The sequence below is a fragment of the Camelus ferus genome, chromosome 1 (assembly GCF_009834535.1).
Source record: "Camelus ferus isolate YT-003-E chromosome 1, BCGSAC_Cfer_1.0, whole genome shotgun sequence".
NCBI lineage: Eukaryota > Metazoa > Chordata > Mammalia > Artiodactyla > Camelidae > Camelus > Camelus ferus.
In genome coordinates, this window is record NC_045696.1 from 92,102,036 (window position 1) to 92,118,877 (window position 16,842).

General features: G+C 41.5%; 1 long non-coding RNA gene across 1 annotated transcript in view; it reads right to left on the bottom strand.

The window, feature by feature from the left end:
* LOC116665667 overlaps positions 1–16,842 on the bottom strand; it is a 39,102-nt gene that overhangs the window by 10,410 nt on the left and 11,850 nt on the right. Inside the window, exon 2 of the long non-coding RNA XR_004322292.1 lies at positions 8,012–8,169. This is a non-coding gene — a long non-coding RNA (uncharacterized LOC116665667). The remainder of the gene's footprint in view (positions 1–8,011; positions 8,170–16,842) is intronic.

Sequence of the window (16,842 nt, forward strand, 5' to 3'; positions counted from 1 at the left end):
GTAACTCAAATATGGTAACTCCACTAAATCAACAGTCCTGAAGTCTCTAACCTTCCTTGGGACTTCCAGGTGTGTGTGCCAGTGAAGCTCAGGGTTCTCTTTAATGCCAACTTCATTACAAACCAATGACATATTTAAGGTTTAAGAATCATGCAGATCTCTTTATTTGTCAGACTCCTATGGGAGGATTTTGTAAGTCTCTTTAGAGTCCTCTAAACATTATAAATGAATCATCCTGTACATAATCATGTAACTTTTTTGTTCTCACTTGGCTAAAACTTGGACATCTTTCCATGTTGATACCTATGTTTCAATCTCGTTATTTCTGAAGGGTGAAATAATTGGCCTTCAGTACATACAGCCCAACACAGCGGTACCTATTATTTGTGGCCAGTGTCAGTCTTCACTTGTCCTTGCCCATGCCGTACTGAGTAGTAAAGTATTCTGAAGACTAAAAACAAACAAAGACAAATGTACGGATCTCATAATCTCATCCCCTAGTTTATTTTAAGGACACTGAGGTTTATGGATGCAAGTAATTTACTCAAAGTTTGCTGTGTTTGTTTGCTAGGGCTGCCATAAGAAAATACCACAGACTGGGTGGCTTCAACAGAAACTTCTCATAGCTTTGGAGGCTGGAAGTTCAAAATCAAAGAGCCGGCAAGTCTGGTTTCTCTTGAAGCCTCTCTCTTTGACTTGCAGACACCTTACTGCTGTGTCCTCATGTGGCCTGTCCTCTGTGCTCACACACCTCTGGTGTGTTTCTGTGTGTCCTCAGAGAAGGACCCACCCTAATGGCCTCACTTTAACATAATCTCCTCTTTAGAGTCCAAATACAGTCACATTCTGAGGTTCTCAGGGTTGGGGCTCTAACATGTGAAGGGGTGTGTTGTGGGTGGTGGGTGGATGATTCAGTCCCTAACAACTGCACTGTATTTTGCCACAATGTTGGAAGTGCTTTCTTACTACAATGCTAGGAATAGTGAATTTCTGTGTAATATCTGTATGGATTATGGTGAAAATTTTTAGAAAGAATCAAAGAAGCACTTAGAAAGGGGTGGAAGTGGAGGTTCAGCAGCAGAACTGGAAGGAATACGGAGGCTCCAAAACGCCTGTCTGATGTGTCAGCTCTAGGACCCAGTTATACAGAGAGCACATTTTGATTTTATGATCCAGAAAAATGGAACATCTTCGCACTATCCAACAATAGAGGATTGACTGGGTAAATGATGGCCTATCCATCCACTTGGAAGACTATGCAGCCTTAACAATTATGAAGTAGGTACATGTATTTACATGAAGAGATCAGCATGATAATTTTTTTTTTAATTTAGAAGATCACACAACTGCACGGCATATCTTGGTTTTAAAACATGCATATATTACTAGCGGTATACACATTAGTGTATTAGTATTGGATACTTGGATTATGGAAAAAAATTTCTCTTTGATTATTCTTTTCTGAAAATTTAATAAACCTGGAAACTTTGTGTATTGAATGCTGATAAAGGTCTCTATGTCTAGGGACCAACAGTGGGGACCTTTTTTTTAGCCGATTAAGCTAGCAGGAATCAGCAGCAATGTAGACAAACTTTGGGCACAAAGACTGTAAACCAGCTGCTGCCCTAAGGGGTCTCCCTCCATTCAATACAGAATTCTTATTTTGGTAGGAATCATTTCTGCTTTTTCTTAGGGGCTTGGCACTCTGCCTCTCCTCTTCCTGCAGGAGGAAGTTCTTTTATTTGGTACTTCCACCTTTTCAGGTCATTATGGGGAGCAAAGCCCATCCCCCGTTGCCCGTTTCGGAGGCAGAGGCCAGGAGCTGCACAGGCCTGCAGCCTGTGTGGCGCGCAGCCAAGGCACAGGCGTGTGGAGCCTGCAGAACTAGTAACCACACGCATGCCTGGCCCGGCTGGGCTCCCTTCTCCACGTCCTAGTGAAATATCAGGCCCCAGCAGCGAGCCACGTGGGTTGTTGCTGGGAAGTCTCTCTTTTCCTTGCCTGCTTCCCACCCTGAGCACATACCCTTGCCTCTGCACTAGCCTTATCGTTATCACGTGATCAGCACGCCAGCCTCACAATACACTGTTTCACCCACGCATCCAGTCTGGAGAAGGAGCAGGGAGGAAGCCGGGAGCAGATGAATTTTAGGCACTGGACAGACACAGGCCTTCAGAGAAGGGCCTTGTACTTGGCTTATGGTTTGAAGCTTGCTGGAATTGTTTAATGACCATTTTCCACTAACTTTTACCTCCTGGAATTTTCCTCTTGGCAAGCTGAGGTTGGAAAGCAAGACATCACATGCCCAGGGTGGTGGAAGGGTGGTACTGGTGTGGATCTGAGGTTTCATCAGCCCTCCTGACCCCCATTTCCCCCTCAGAGCCTTGGCCCCTAACTCACCAGTACTAACCAGAGGAGAGAAGTGGCAGGGCGCTGGAAGGAGGGAACCCATGTTAAGAGTGAGTGTGAACTGGAAACTGGACAGGAGAGCTGCTGGCTTTGCATTTTTTACCCACTGCTCTAGGACAAGCAGGAGCCCTGAGAAGTAAAAACATGTGGCTTTTTATTTTTTTCTTGGACCTTGGGAAACCAAGTGATAAAACAGCAGAGTAACCAATGAAACTCTCTCTGAAGCACTAATAAGGTTAATACTACTTGCATTAGTATTCCTGGAGGAAGGTGCTATTTGATTATCAGTGCCTTCAGTGTTGCCATTTTTTCTTACAAAGAAGTAAAATACATGGAGGCAACAAAACAGATTAAGTAAATTTCCATGTGGGAGAAGTCTGAGCTCTCATGTGCTTTCAGTTATTTTAGTTTCTTGATTATATCAACTGATACTTCGCATCTTGTTTTCATAAGTGGACAATGTCACAATTTATTTCTATTAGCAATTAGGAATTACAGTGTAAATGCCAGACCAGTAGTATAGAAATTAAGCACAGATTTGCCCTCAGGCAATTCCTTTTTATTGGTCAACAACATAGTGAGTAGTAAAGAAAAGACTGCTTGAAATATAATTAAGTGAATGGAAGCCATTGCCGTATGATTCTAACAGATTCTCTGAAGGAAAATAAATCTGTCGGCATCTATAGCAAACATTTATTTAATTTCCAGTCTCCTAACTGGGGCTAGGGACTCCACAGAAGGAAGAACATGCAGTCAACACACATTTATTGAGTGACAGCTCTGCTCAGGATCCCGTTCTGATCACCTCCTATTCACCTAGTCGTTGAAGGAGGGATGCCTCACCCTATAAAGTAAGATGGCCACACATATCCCACCTGACACTGAACAAATGAGACTGGCAGCAGTGTATTAGTCACACACACTCACAGCCTGTGGGAGGACATCACACACCATGTAGGGTCACTTGGGGGTTGCACTTGGGAGTCGAGTAAAAAAGCAGGGGGTGTGGGAGGCCGGTTTTGTATTAACCAGAGGGTAGAGTGACCCCTGGTTCCCACAGGCGGATGTGATTGGCTTGTTTGAATAATTTCACAGGCTGGCAAGGGAGTAATATCCATGAGGTTGAGGACCAGGTGGAATTAAGCTGATCAGGCTAATAGGAGAACTAGCCAAGGAGGGTGCCTTTACCACTGGGTGGGGGACGTGTCTGGCAAAAGCAAGAGAACCTAGGGTTAGACCTCTGGGGCCCTGTGAGGCTTGAAGATGTCAAAGCAGCACATGAAATTTTAGGCTTTACATTACAGATACAAAAGAAGAATAAGACTTGGTTCTTGACTACAGAGTCTGAATTCTCCAGGCTGGGGCAGGAGCAGGAGTTGGGAGTTGACAATAGTCAAACTATTGTAAAAGGTTCTGACTGTAAGCACGGGAGGACTTCTGAGCATATAGAGGAAATTTAATACAATAATTGGAACAGGTAGACTTCATAAAAAACATGGAGCGTGGCTAGAACTTCAAAGATGGGTAAGAGGGATAGCTGGCAGAGCCAAATATGGGGGCATTTCAGAAGAGGAATGAGGTAAGAAAGTCCTTACTTATGTTTAAAGAACATTCAATTCATGTATTTGACACAGACTTATTGAGGAACTGCTTGGGGTACAGACAGTCCGGGATACAGGAAAAGAAAGAAGCTCTAAGGACACTGTGAGCCTTGCCTGTGGGGCTGTCTGGTCCAAGTTGGGGTGAATTATGTGACAGTGGCATCCCAGGGAGGCATTCAGCCAGAGCCTACCATTCCCTGAGGGCCTCAAATACAGACTTCGGATATAGTCTCCAAGGAGGTAAAACTACCCCAGAAATATACCAATGGGGGAAAAATAAAGACGTTCAATTTGTAATTTTAATGGTTGTAAATACCTAAAAGATGACAAAATTTCAAAACCTTTTTCAGCATTTTAAAAATATACCAGGAGCCTTAAAAAAAAAAAAAATGGTAGCAGGTCTGGTGTTCCTCAAATTCAGAAAGGTCCTGCTAGCCAGATTGCTCTGGGTGGCCCGCATCCTGCCACGGTCTGGTTGGCTCCTCGGGGCCCACGTCTGGACGCCCTTCTCTTCAATCTGTGCTGAGCTTTCCCATCTCTGTGCCCTTGGAGAACTCTGGGCTTGCTTTCTCCTGCAGAGCAGTGGGTACTTAATGGTCTAGCCAACTGAGCTACCCAGCATGTACAGGCCACCACAAACAAAGGCAGAAGCCTCTAAATTGCTGAAGGGAGCACTATGTTTTTCCCAGTACAGGGCAGTCATTTTCGGGTTGTCCAGTACGAGTGTGTACCCTCTAAGATATTTATCGGAGACTCATTTCACCTCTTGTACTTGGCAACCAAACACACAGATCCATACTAACATGTCCTCCGGTTTGCTCTAATTTCCTATCCTAAACACCCCTCTGAATGAGAAGATACAGGGGTGTTCTTTGACTGTAGGAAATTTGGAGTGACTTAACTTTCTCATTCTGAATGAACGACTATGTGCTTTGTGTCATCTCTTTGTGATACACAGAACAGTTCATTGGGAAGAGATAAAGAGAAAGAAAGCTCCCATATCCTTAGGAATCAACAAAGACAACCATAAAAAACTTCAAGCATGGAACAGAGAGGGGAAAAAAACTTTCACGGATACAATTCTCCCACATGGCAGCACTGAATTCCAAAAGCTAGAGCACAAATAGCTAAAATTCTTATAACCAGAAATGATCTTGTCCCAGAAAAAAATGGCTGTATAAATATGAGGCCACAGAGTTCCAGCACAGCCAAATTAAGTTTGTTTTTGAGGGGCGGATGTGTGCAAACATCACATTAGCCATTCTGAGAACGGTTTGCAGATTTTCAAGACAACCGTAACTGCTTTCACGATGACCCCATGGTTGATGATGTTCTTAGATCTGGACATCAGGAAATCTTTAAGTATGTACTAGATCAGTCAGAAGGAAGCCACGGTGACCCTAAATGCGATTACGAGTTCAACTGACACCTTAGTAGGAAAACAAAATATCCAAAGTCTGTTAAAGACTCACTAAAGCATATAATGTCCTGGAACAGGGAATCATTGTACTGTACCTTCTTGCAGGAAGTGTAACATTTCAGATGTGTTCTTTCAGACTGGAGATTATTCAGAAGACGAGTGTATAAGAATCATGAGACTGAGATAAATGCCCACTTAAATCCTGAAGAAATGCTGATTTCATCTTGGCACTGTGGTTTTCTTTGGAAGCCTGAGTCGCTTTTGAACCAGAGGACGTGCTTAAAACCGACCAAAGGGGTTTTCACATGAAGTGGGGGGAGATATAAACGTGAGATTAGAGGATCCCAGACTCTGAAGTGATGTGGGAGTTGCTGAAACACTAGTTGCTGCCCGGGATCTATTAGTGCTGCATCTCTGCTTCTGAACAGCCTGGAGAGTTTTGATCCATTCCACCCAACCCAGGAGGTACTGCGGTTTCCCTCTTCTCTCACACTCATAAAAATGTATTATCTGGAATCTAAGGGAGCTATATGAAAGAGTAGTTACATAAACAAACGCACACTTACTTCATTTCGAGAGTTCCTGAAGGTTCATTTGAAAATTAGTACTTGTATATCACACATGCACAAGAATACACAAGCACAAATTCATTGTTTAAATTAGAACATTACATTTGCTGAAATGCATTTGTTTGAAACCCAAATATCTTATTTATTTAATGGCCTACAAGTGGCTACTTTAGTGTGTCTGATGAAAAATACAGGACCATACCTGAAAAAGCTTTCATCAGAAAAGAGCCCAGATTACTGATGTAGCATTACCCCCATGTGTATGTATTTAAAGCACATAACTAGATACACTTTAACCATTTTTTAATGAAAAATGTTTATTGAATAAGTAGAAGGGGCTCAAAACAAATAGAAATAAGTTAAGGGACCTACAGGTATGATTCAAATACATTTTAAAAATCATCTATGTTCAATTCAGTTATTCAAAAAAGCTTATCTTTAAGTCAGTACTATTTAATTTTAATATGGAAAAATATCAAATTTTGACAGCAGGTCTGAGTGAGAATGTGCAAATTATATACCATCACCATGGAGAGGACCCGGTGACCCTTGCATTTTATTTAGGTCAGTGTGGCCAACAGTGCCTGCTCTTCCTCCTCTATGCAAATACTGTAAAGAGAAGAACACTGGGACCAGATGGGAGCTGGGGGTGGGGAGACTGAGAAGCCCAGCTGGGCCGGGAGTCAGGAAGGCCGGCCCCGGGAAGCCCACAGGCTTTCTGGGCCTTCTGCAGTGCGGCAGCCACAGAAAAGTGGTTTTGACATTGTCCGAGTGTCTGATGTGGCAGGGAGGGTCCACGTGGCTACCGCCTCCTCCCCGAGTTTCATGGGCGGACCACCGTATTACCCAAAGTGTGCACTCCCCAAGGGGTAGAAATAGAATTCGAGTTTTCTCAGAGGAGCACTATTTACGGTTATCTCACCTCCTGGATTTCTGTTTGGCCCCAGCTCCAGTCCTCCCTCTCTACGGAATGATGCTGAGTGAGATTTCAACACTCCAGGCTGAGTCTGTGGTTTCTTCATGAGGCCCCTGGTCTGACGGAATAAAGGGCAAAGCCTTCAGCTTGACATACAAGCCCCGCTGTGAGCCGGTCCCTGCCTTCAGCTCTGGCTGCAGAATCCACCGTGCATTTGCAGCTCCACAGTCTTCTACGAACGTCCTTTTCAGTTCCTTTTATTTCTTTATAGAGGGATAATATGCATCAAGTTCCCTACTTACAGTGTACAACTTTAGGATTTTCATACGTGTCTGTCTCTGTAGGTAACTACACCCAGATGAAGAAATAAAACACTCTCCCCATTCTCTAAGTTTCTCCCCGTCTCCTTTCCCAGTGTATACTCACCTCACCCACCATCCCAGGTTTTGCCTGTTTTTCAACTTTATATGAATAAAGCTATACAACTTGTATTGATTTTTGTCTTCTTTCAACATAAGTGTTTGTGAAAGTCATCCATGTTGTACATGTATTTAGTTCATTTTTTCTGGCTGAATAGTATTCTACCATATGAGTGTATCATAATTAATCCATTGTTTTGCTTCTTCCCATTTCTCTTACAGCACATAACCTAGTAGAAGGTTTGAAGGAAAAGGCTCACAGAGGCCTAGACACTACCAGGGAGATGGTTTCCTGAGGTCTCAAGGGGACTCACTCCCAGTGAAGAGTCTGATCTTGAACCTGCACTGTGAGATGATGCAGAGGGACCCGGAGCAACCACGTCCTCAGGACTCAGAAAGTCAGCACCCATTCATTCACCCATGAGTCAGCACTCATATTCAGAATGAGAAATATGACCATCATATTCAGGTGGAGACATTTCTTACATTTTTAAAATGGTTATGTAATATTTATATAGCCTTTCTTCCAAGGAACTAGAAATACATTTAAATAACAAGCTGCCACAACATCCCGGAAAGTAGACTGTTGGAATTTACAAATGAAGAATTTGGGACAAATGGAAGAACTCATGCTACCTAAGGCAAACTAAGGGGAAAAATGTCACCTTTAACCATACCTCTGCTTTGTTCTTCTTCAGTCCCAGAAGGCAGGGTTGTCAGATGGTTAAGACTTTAGGCTCTGGGGCCAGAGGACGTGGGTTCAAATCTGTTCTCTGCTCCTACCTCTGTGAGCTGGGGCAAGTTACACGGCTTCTCCGTGCCTCAGCTATGCCACCTGGGAGAATGGGATGATAATATGAGTTCAGTGAGCTGATAGAGGCAGAGGGATTTGAACAATGCTGGCAGGTAGCAAGCAATTTTTAAAATGTTAAAAATGCCAGGTATTATTATTGTCTTAGTTTCCATAAATTGTCACTTTCCTCATTCTCAGAAAATTAGATCACATATAGGCCTTACTAACTCCTAAGGCCTCAGCTTGAAGGCATGGCGATCAAATCATCATTTTTAAATTCCTGAGGGACAGGTATTTCCAGAGAAGAATCAATGTTGGCCATACTCAACAGATTCTTTTGATGGCAACTAGATTAGGGGAACAAAAAAGATCAAACCTTAGACAAAGCATCCCAAGGTGATAAAAATGTTAGAAATAAATATCCCAAGGTGACTAAGATGTTTTCAAATAACTATATCGTGTTAAGGAAACTGGTTTGTACACCTGTTCTGTTTTTGCTTTTCAAATGCTGTTCTAGAAAAGCAGGGAATCTGAAGCATTACTAAAGCTGAGGCCCCTCCCAGGGTGTTGCTAAGGAAAGTTCACAATCCAGGGCTCCTAATTAAAATTGACTCTACTTATTGTGCGTAAATTGGGTCCTAATGAGGTGGGAAACTGCAGTAAAATAATTAAAGAATGAAACTATGTTCTCCAAATAGAAGCAAAAAAACCCAGGGAGGATTCATATTCTTAATTCTGTCTTGTTTCTCTTCAGCTGCATTTGGAGAAAAAGAAAGCAGCTCTGAAAACAGGGAGATGGAAAATCAAAACAAAGTCTTTCATATAATTCACTTATACAGTCCAGGTGGGGCAAACAGAACACCTGTGAATGGTATAGAACGAAGGCTTTGCAGACATTGAAAGATAAGCCACTCAGGAGCCTTTAGCTCAAGACGAGTCCAGTAGTAAAGGTCAAGTGCTCAGGAAAGGATCTGACTCCAAACCAGAATGATCAGAAGATCCCAATCATGTCATGACCATGTATATACATCTATCAAAGGTTACTCTTAAAGAATAACTTGTATTGACAAACGTGTTCGAGTTCCACTCTTTTACTGAAAATAATTATTTTTTGATAGACAGCAAGAACAACAAAGAAAGAGAAATATTGAGAGATGCAGGGAGTCTAAATATCTCTATGTGTTTAATTTCCAAAACACAAAAGGCCCAATAGGACTTCCTGGAAAAGGCAAATTCCAGGTTGCCAGTTCTTGGTAAGATCTGTATTAAATATAATCAGGGGATGGGGTATTGGGTCTCCTGGAATTAGAGCTCATAATCCTGGACCCTTAACTGAAATCTGCCTGCAAACCTATTTTTGATGATCAATGCTAAGCTTAAACATATTTTTGAACCCTAGAATCTCAAAAAAGAAGATGTGAAATTAAAAAAAAAAATCAAAATCCAACTTCTGGCTTCTTTCACAAACCCTGATGTTCTGGCCGCACTGGGCCAGTTTTCCTGCCTCCCAAGAGCTGGCAGTAGCCACGTGGTGTCTGCTGTTGAATACAGCCCCAGTTTTGTCGGCCCCATGCACTTGTTACCTGCCGGGCCCTGCAGGGTTTTGAGGTTTCACCCTTACCAAGGGTATTTATGTTGGTGGATGTGTCTTAGAGCTGAGGGACAGTGGGACCTTTGGAAAATCTTTTTCAAGGCAAAATACGTCTGTTTGAAAGCAAACAGATGGGAGTCTTGTGGGATCTCTTTGGGGAGATCCTAATGGCACCAGTAACATGCTCTCCCTGTAAGACGGCACCAGTCACCACTTAGGCCACTATCAGGCATAAATATTTGGATAACTACCTCCAGGCTGAACTTCTCCAGGCCAGGGGACTCTGTCTCCTTCATCACTGCCTCCCCAGTTTAGCACAGGCCATGGCACAAAGTTGGTGCTTAAGGAAATATTTATTGAATGAGTAAAAGTTGCGATGACTGTGACATTCTCCACCCTCTAAATTGAGCACGAGAAAGTATTTGCTTTTTTTTTTTTTTCTTCAAAGTAGTTCAGTTCTCTGGGTATCATCTCTCCCCACCATACAAAAAAATCTCCATTCATTCTATTCACCCGTATGACCCTCAGAGAGTTCACCTCCTATTAACCAGCAGACTAGACGGAGAAATTACTGGGCCACCTCTAGAGTCCCTTCCAGCACCTAAAATGCATCTCAGGGGAAATGAGCCAAGAGTATACCAAATGATGACGAGCTGTGGTACAGGGAGGGACGGGGGGATTTGCTGCTTGTGTATCTGAGCAATACAGCACTTAAATCAGGGCACACCCAGCTTCCAGAAACTCAATAATTCTCGGGTGAACCAGCTGCTTTCACTTTGTTAAAAGGAAACTGTTTTTCAGTGTTCCAACGTACTTGGCCAGATTTCCCCCAGGATAATGATGAGCAAATGTTGGCTGTTTAGAAATCCTGCTTATAAACCAGGAATTCCAAACTCAGAAGCCTTCAGGGCCAGGTAGGTAGTGGACATGAGTGAAGTTGCTGGTACAGTCAAGAGAGACGGTCATCCCCCGGCTACAAGTAACTGAAGCTAATGCGGGAATCTGGTTCTGGTGTTGCCAGGTTTGTCCATTTTTTAAGAGAAGCCAGGTATCTGACTTATATAGACAGTGCCAAATTAAGCAGCAGCCACAAGAACAGGCCCAATTAAGCAGGTCAGAGTGAGCCTGATTTAAACCCTCAGGTTTTTGAAATCTGCTGTTTAGCCGGGAAGGGGGGGGGGGTGTCAATACCCCCTGTGAAGGCTGTTACTGAAGGCACCTTGGTGGTCTGTGCTGAGCAGCAGAAAATCTCCCCTCCCTCCAACTACAAAGGGCCCTGGGACCCTCTGAAAAGAAACCTAGGTTTTACTTTTTTTCTTGGATTTATTCTTAAAGAGCCGCTTTGAAATTGTTAAGAAACAAAAACCACATACACGTGCAGCACTTAACTCAAAAGCACCCATGCGGGAGTGGATTAGTAGTATTAGCCAGAGACAACAGCACAACTGCTCTGCCGGCAGCTAAAACGGTCGTGCACACGAGCACACGTGTGTACCTGTACCGTGTATGAGTGTGTGTGTGTGTGTGTTTACCACAGGTGATTAATATTTGTTTTAAGAATGCTTTTTTTATTCCAAATCCGGCTTTAGTAGTTTTTTCTTTTTTCTTCTTTATCAAATAACTATGGGGCAGAAATGCATCTCTGGCCCAGAGCTGTTTTGTTTTGAACGTGGGGAAGGAAATGGGAAAACTTTTCAGGCTTTGATCCCTGGACCAGATCACTTTCTGACTCACAATGAGGCCACAGAGAGGACATGTGAATAGGACAGACGCTGGGAACGTGCATTGGCCAAGGCCACGGTAGTGGTGTGGGCTCCTCTAGCTTGATTTCTTTTACACTAATAATGAAAATAAAGATGACAGTATCATTTCCATTCTGTGTGTCTTATTTTGTGTGGAAAAAAAGTTGTGACTCAAAGCCAAGCCAATTCTGATTTTTCAGTGTTCATTTGTAAAGTGGAGATATTAATAACTACCTTGTATAATTTGTGTGAGCATTCATAAGTTTATAAAATCTATAAAATGCCTAGACGAGGTGCTTGTTAGAATACAGGATCTCCGTTTCTTCCCCAGACCTATTGGCTTAGTCTGTTTGAGCTACTATAACAAATTACCATAGACTGGGTGGCTTAAACAACAAATACTTCTCACAGGTCTGGAGCTGCAAGCTAGAGAGTAGGGTGCCAGCATGGTCGGGTTCTGGGTGCCTGCCTTGTTCCTGCTTCATAGAGGGCCATCTCCTTGCTGCGTCCTCACATCCTGGGAAGAGACTGAGCTAGCTCTCTGGCCTCTTCTTATAAGAGCACTGATCCCATTCGTGAGGGCCCCACCCTCATGACCTAATTACCTCTTAAAAGGTCACACCTCTAAATACCATCACCTTGGGGATTAGGTTTCAATAATAAGAGTTTTTGGAGTTGTGAACATTCACTCTGTAACACCTATTTGAATCAGAAATCTAAGTTTTAGCAAGATAGCAGGTGATCCATGTTCCCAGTCAAGCTGGAGAAAGCACAGCTTTATAAAGTGTACTTTGTACTTTTCATATTGCAAATGTCCTTAAATAATGTTCTGAAACTTGAATTCTTTTGTACCATCTATACAATGTTTGCTATAGCTGAGTTCCATCTGCACCATTATTTACTTAAGACACATTTGGAATAGCCTTAATTTAAAAAAAAAAGACTTTAGCCTGCTCCTAAACAATGATATAAAGGATCTGATATCCTAATTATATTTATTTCATTGGAATTTATTTTGAGATAGATCATTAATCATTAAGTTAAAAATGTCCTTCATGCACCTGCATGTCCCTATGGTACACACACCATCTTTTGGGCAACATTCTCCCAAAGAAGTTCACTATTAATAAAGTGATTTAATAAAGTGAAGGTTTTTGGGGTTTTTTTTTCCTGATCTGAATAATCACTCTTGGATTTTTCTATTTTGTTAATTCACACTGAAGCTGTGTGATGTAACAGAAAAGATTTTACCAGTTTGATAGACCACTTTCTAGCATGTATGTGGGCCAGAGTCCTTCCTTTCTTCTTTCTTAGCTATCGACATCTATTCAGCAACTACTATGAAACAGACCTTGTGCTTGGCATGAAAAACAAAGTTGGGGAAGATAGTGCCCCTTTCCTAGGGTCCTACCATCTGGTAGATTGTGATAAGGGTAGTAGAATGTGAAAAGGGTGATGGAAAAGATATGCTCAGGACATGGTGGAGGCACAGAGCAGAGCACCTGACCCCACCCCGGGGGTTCCAAGCAGTTTCTTGGCAAGTAGTGGCGTCTTAGCTCAAACCCAAAAGGTTGGCAAGGGGCAGAGGCGAGGGCATGCTCAAAAGGAGATGGACCATGGCAAAGCTGTAGACCAAGAAACAGAAAGGCAAAATCTCCCAGAGTCTCAGTTTCTTCATTTTTGATGTGAAATACGAAGGAGACTTAGCTCATTAGGTCACTTAGAGCAAAAACACTAGGGTATGTGTTTGTCTGTGAGAATTATGTGTCTGCATTTTCAGAGAAATATATAAATATATAAAGAGGGAGGCAGTGCCAAGTAATAGCTACCATTCCACTCCTAGACATATACCCAAGAGAAATGAAAACATATGTCCCCACAAAAATTTGTACACAAGTATTCATAACATTAGTCATAATTGCCAAAGAGTGAAACCAACCCAACTATCCATCAACTGATGAATGGATAAATAAAATAGGGTAATATCTATACAATGCAATATTATTTGGCAATAAAAAGAAAAGAAGTATTGATATGTGCTACAACAGGTATGAATCTTAAAATATTATGCTAAGTGAAAGAAGCCAGAAACACAAGGTCACATACTGCATAATTCCATTTACATGAAATGCCCAGAATAGGCAATATGCATTCAATAGATTCTTTTAAATCTATAAGGACACAAAGTAGACTACTGGTTGCCTATGGCCAGAGGTGGGGTAAAGGTGGTGAGTGACTGCTAATGGATACTGGGTGTCTTTCTGGGGTGATGAAATGTTCTAAAATTGATTGTGGTAATGGTTATACAACTCTCTGAATATACTAAAAACCATTGAATAGTACACTTCAGATGTTTGAATTTGTAGTTGTGAATTACATCTTTTTGTGTGTGTGTGTGTGAATTACATCTTAATAAAGCTATTTTTTTAAAGGAATAGCTAAAATTCTCATAGCATAATCTGGGCACAGTTCTAATTGTTATATACTGTATATGTTAACTATTTAATTCTTATAATACCCAATGAGTTGGGTACCATGATAGTCCCCAGAGAAGAGTGCCCAGGGCCACACAGCCAACAAGTGGTAGGACTGTGATATGAACCCAGGATGGCTGGCTTTGGCACATACACAGTTCACTTCTACTCTACACTGTTCTAGCTTGGGAACCATTAAAGGATTCGGTTTGAGACTCACATAAACCTGGGTTCTGATGGTGGCCTTGTCGCTTACCAGCCAAGTGACTCTGGGCAAGTTACTAGAGTCAGTTTTCTCATCTGTTAAATGCAGATAATAATAGTGCATAGCTCATAGGATTGGTGTTTAGTACAAGGACTAGCTATAATAGGCCGTTATTAACTGTGAGGTCCTTCGTTGTAGGTAGTATTGTCGCTGCTTTAAGAACTGAAAAGCAGTCCACAAATCAAAGCAGCAGGCAGCCTAACACCATGGAGACTTGAAGAGTCAGCTTATTATTTCTGCAAGTACAGAATTTTCCACATAGAAATCGCCTGCTAAACTGGCGGTCTGGCATTCAACTTTTTACATAACGTAACTTAAAATTAAAGGTTTAAAAGACGATAAAAATATTTGCCACATGCGTGAAGCATTTGAAACGTTAAGGATTTGCTTTTTATTGCATGAAAATAAGCAGAAGTGTGGGACGGAAAAAAAATGTGTCACTTCCCCAGCACTGACCTGCAAGGGCAGAGTGACCTTACACAGGAAGAAAAATGCCAGTAATTTCCAAACTAATCTAATTTTTAAGTTCTGGATTTTTCATTTCATCTTGTAGAGACATACTTATTCTTGGAAGGAAAAATAAAACCCCAACGACATTAGTGATAAATGAAGTTATATAAGTTTTGCTGGCAAACTCCCCCTGCCCAGCGCTACAGAGCTCATTTGCAAGGCAGGGAAGCAAATCAAAGTCGGCTGCACTTCTCTCAGTGCCCAGAATGTTTCTTTGAGCACAGTTTGTGACCAGAATTTTTTTTAATTTGGGGAGGTAGCACAGTTTGCTTTGGTGTGATTCAGTCCCTTCTTTCATCTCCCATAAGTTTCCTTCTAACACTCAAAGAACCAGCTCCTCCCCCAGATTTCTGCCCTGTGGAAAAAGCACCACTGTCCATTCAGATGTTCAGATTGTCTTTGATTCCTCCTTTTGCCTCCTGTTCTGGTCTATGGGTACATTTGGCAGGCTTCCTCCAAAATATAGCTTGAAATCTTTCCATTCCTTTGCCACTACTAAACTAAGCCACTTAACATCTCTTGCCCAGACTACTGTAATATCTTCTAAATGTTTCCTCAGACTCTACTGTGCTCCCTATAGGCAGCTCCCTCCAGGCAGAGCAACCAGACAGATATTTCAAAAGCCACTCATCAGGTCACTCTCCTGCTTAAAACCTATCAAAAGTCAAAATCCAAATATACAGTTGGGCTCTGAAAAGGTGTTCGACATCCTTAATCATCAGGGAAAGTTAAATTCAAGCCACAGTGAGAGATAACTACACACCTGCCAAAATGGCAAAAATTTTAAATTAAGAAGACTGGGGCAAGGGTATACCCCAGTGGTAGTGTGTGTACTTAGCATCATGGGTGAGGTCCTGGGCTCAATCCGCAGTACCTCCATGAAAAAAAAAAAAAAAGTCTGACAATACCAAGTATTGCTGAGGATGTAGAGGAACTAGAACCCTAGACACTATTAGTGGAAGGCAATATATGATGAGTTCAGAAAATTGTTTGACAATATCTAAGGAAGCTAAACATATGCTTACTCAGTGACCTGACAATTCCACTCCTAGGTATGTTTACACCCGGGATAAATGAGTGCCTATGTCCACTAAGAGATGTTCAAGAATATTTATACCATCCAGAGAAAACTGTAATTAAAAAAGACATATGCACCCCAATGTTCACAGCAACACTGTTTACAATAGCCAAGACATGGAAACCACCTAAATGTCCAATGACAGATGAATGGGTAAAGAAGATGTGGTGTGTGTGTGTGTGTGTGCATGCACACGTGCACATGCACGTGTGTGTATACATATACACAGGAATATTATTCAGCCACAAAAAGAAATGAAATAATGCCATTTGCAACAACATGGAAAGACCTAGAGATTATCATATTAAGTAAAATAAGTCAAACAAAGAAAGACAAATATCATATGATGTTGCTTATATGTGGAATCTAAAAAAATGATACAAATAAACTTATTTACAAAACAGACTCACAGACACAGAAAACAAACTTATGGTTACCAAAAGGGAAGAGGAGGAGAGGGGAGGGATAAATTAAGAGTTTAAGATTAACAGATACACACTACTATATATAAAATAGATAAATGACAAGGACCTTCTGTATAGCACAGGGAACTATATTCAATATCTTGTAATAACCTATAATGGAAAAGAATCTGAAAAAGAATATATACATGTATAACTGAATCACTTTGCTGTATACCTGAAACTAACATTGGAAGTTGACTGCACTTCAATAAAAAATAAGGAAAAAACCTCACTATTTATACCGGCTTTATCTGTGATAGACAAAGGTGGGCAACAGCCTAAATGTCCATCAACAGTACAACAGATAAACCATGATATAATTATATTACAAAATATAACAAGTAATAGAAAAGAGTAGACTACTGGCACATGCAACAACACAGGTGAATCTCTCAGACAGATGCCCACAACAGGGCAATTGTAGGACTCATATTTGGTGTAGAAATTCATGACATGGTCTTCAAATATTTGGAGAAAGTTACACTTCTGAATATTAATCATATCTTGATATTCTTAACCTCTCAAATGAAAGATGGCTATTGTGGCCATTTTGTAAATATCCTCTATGACAAATGTATTCATTTATTTCCT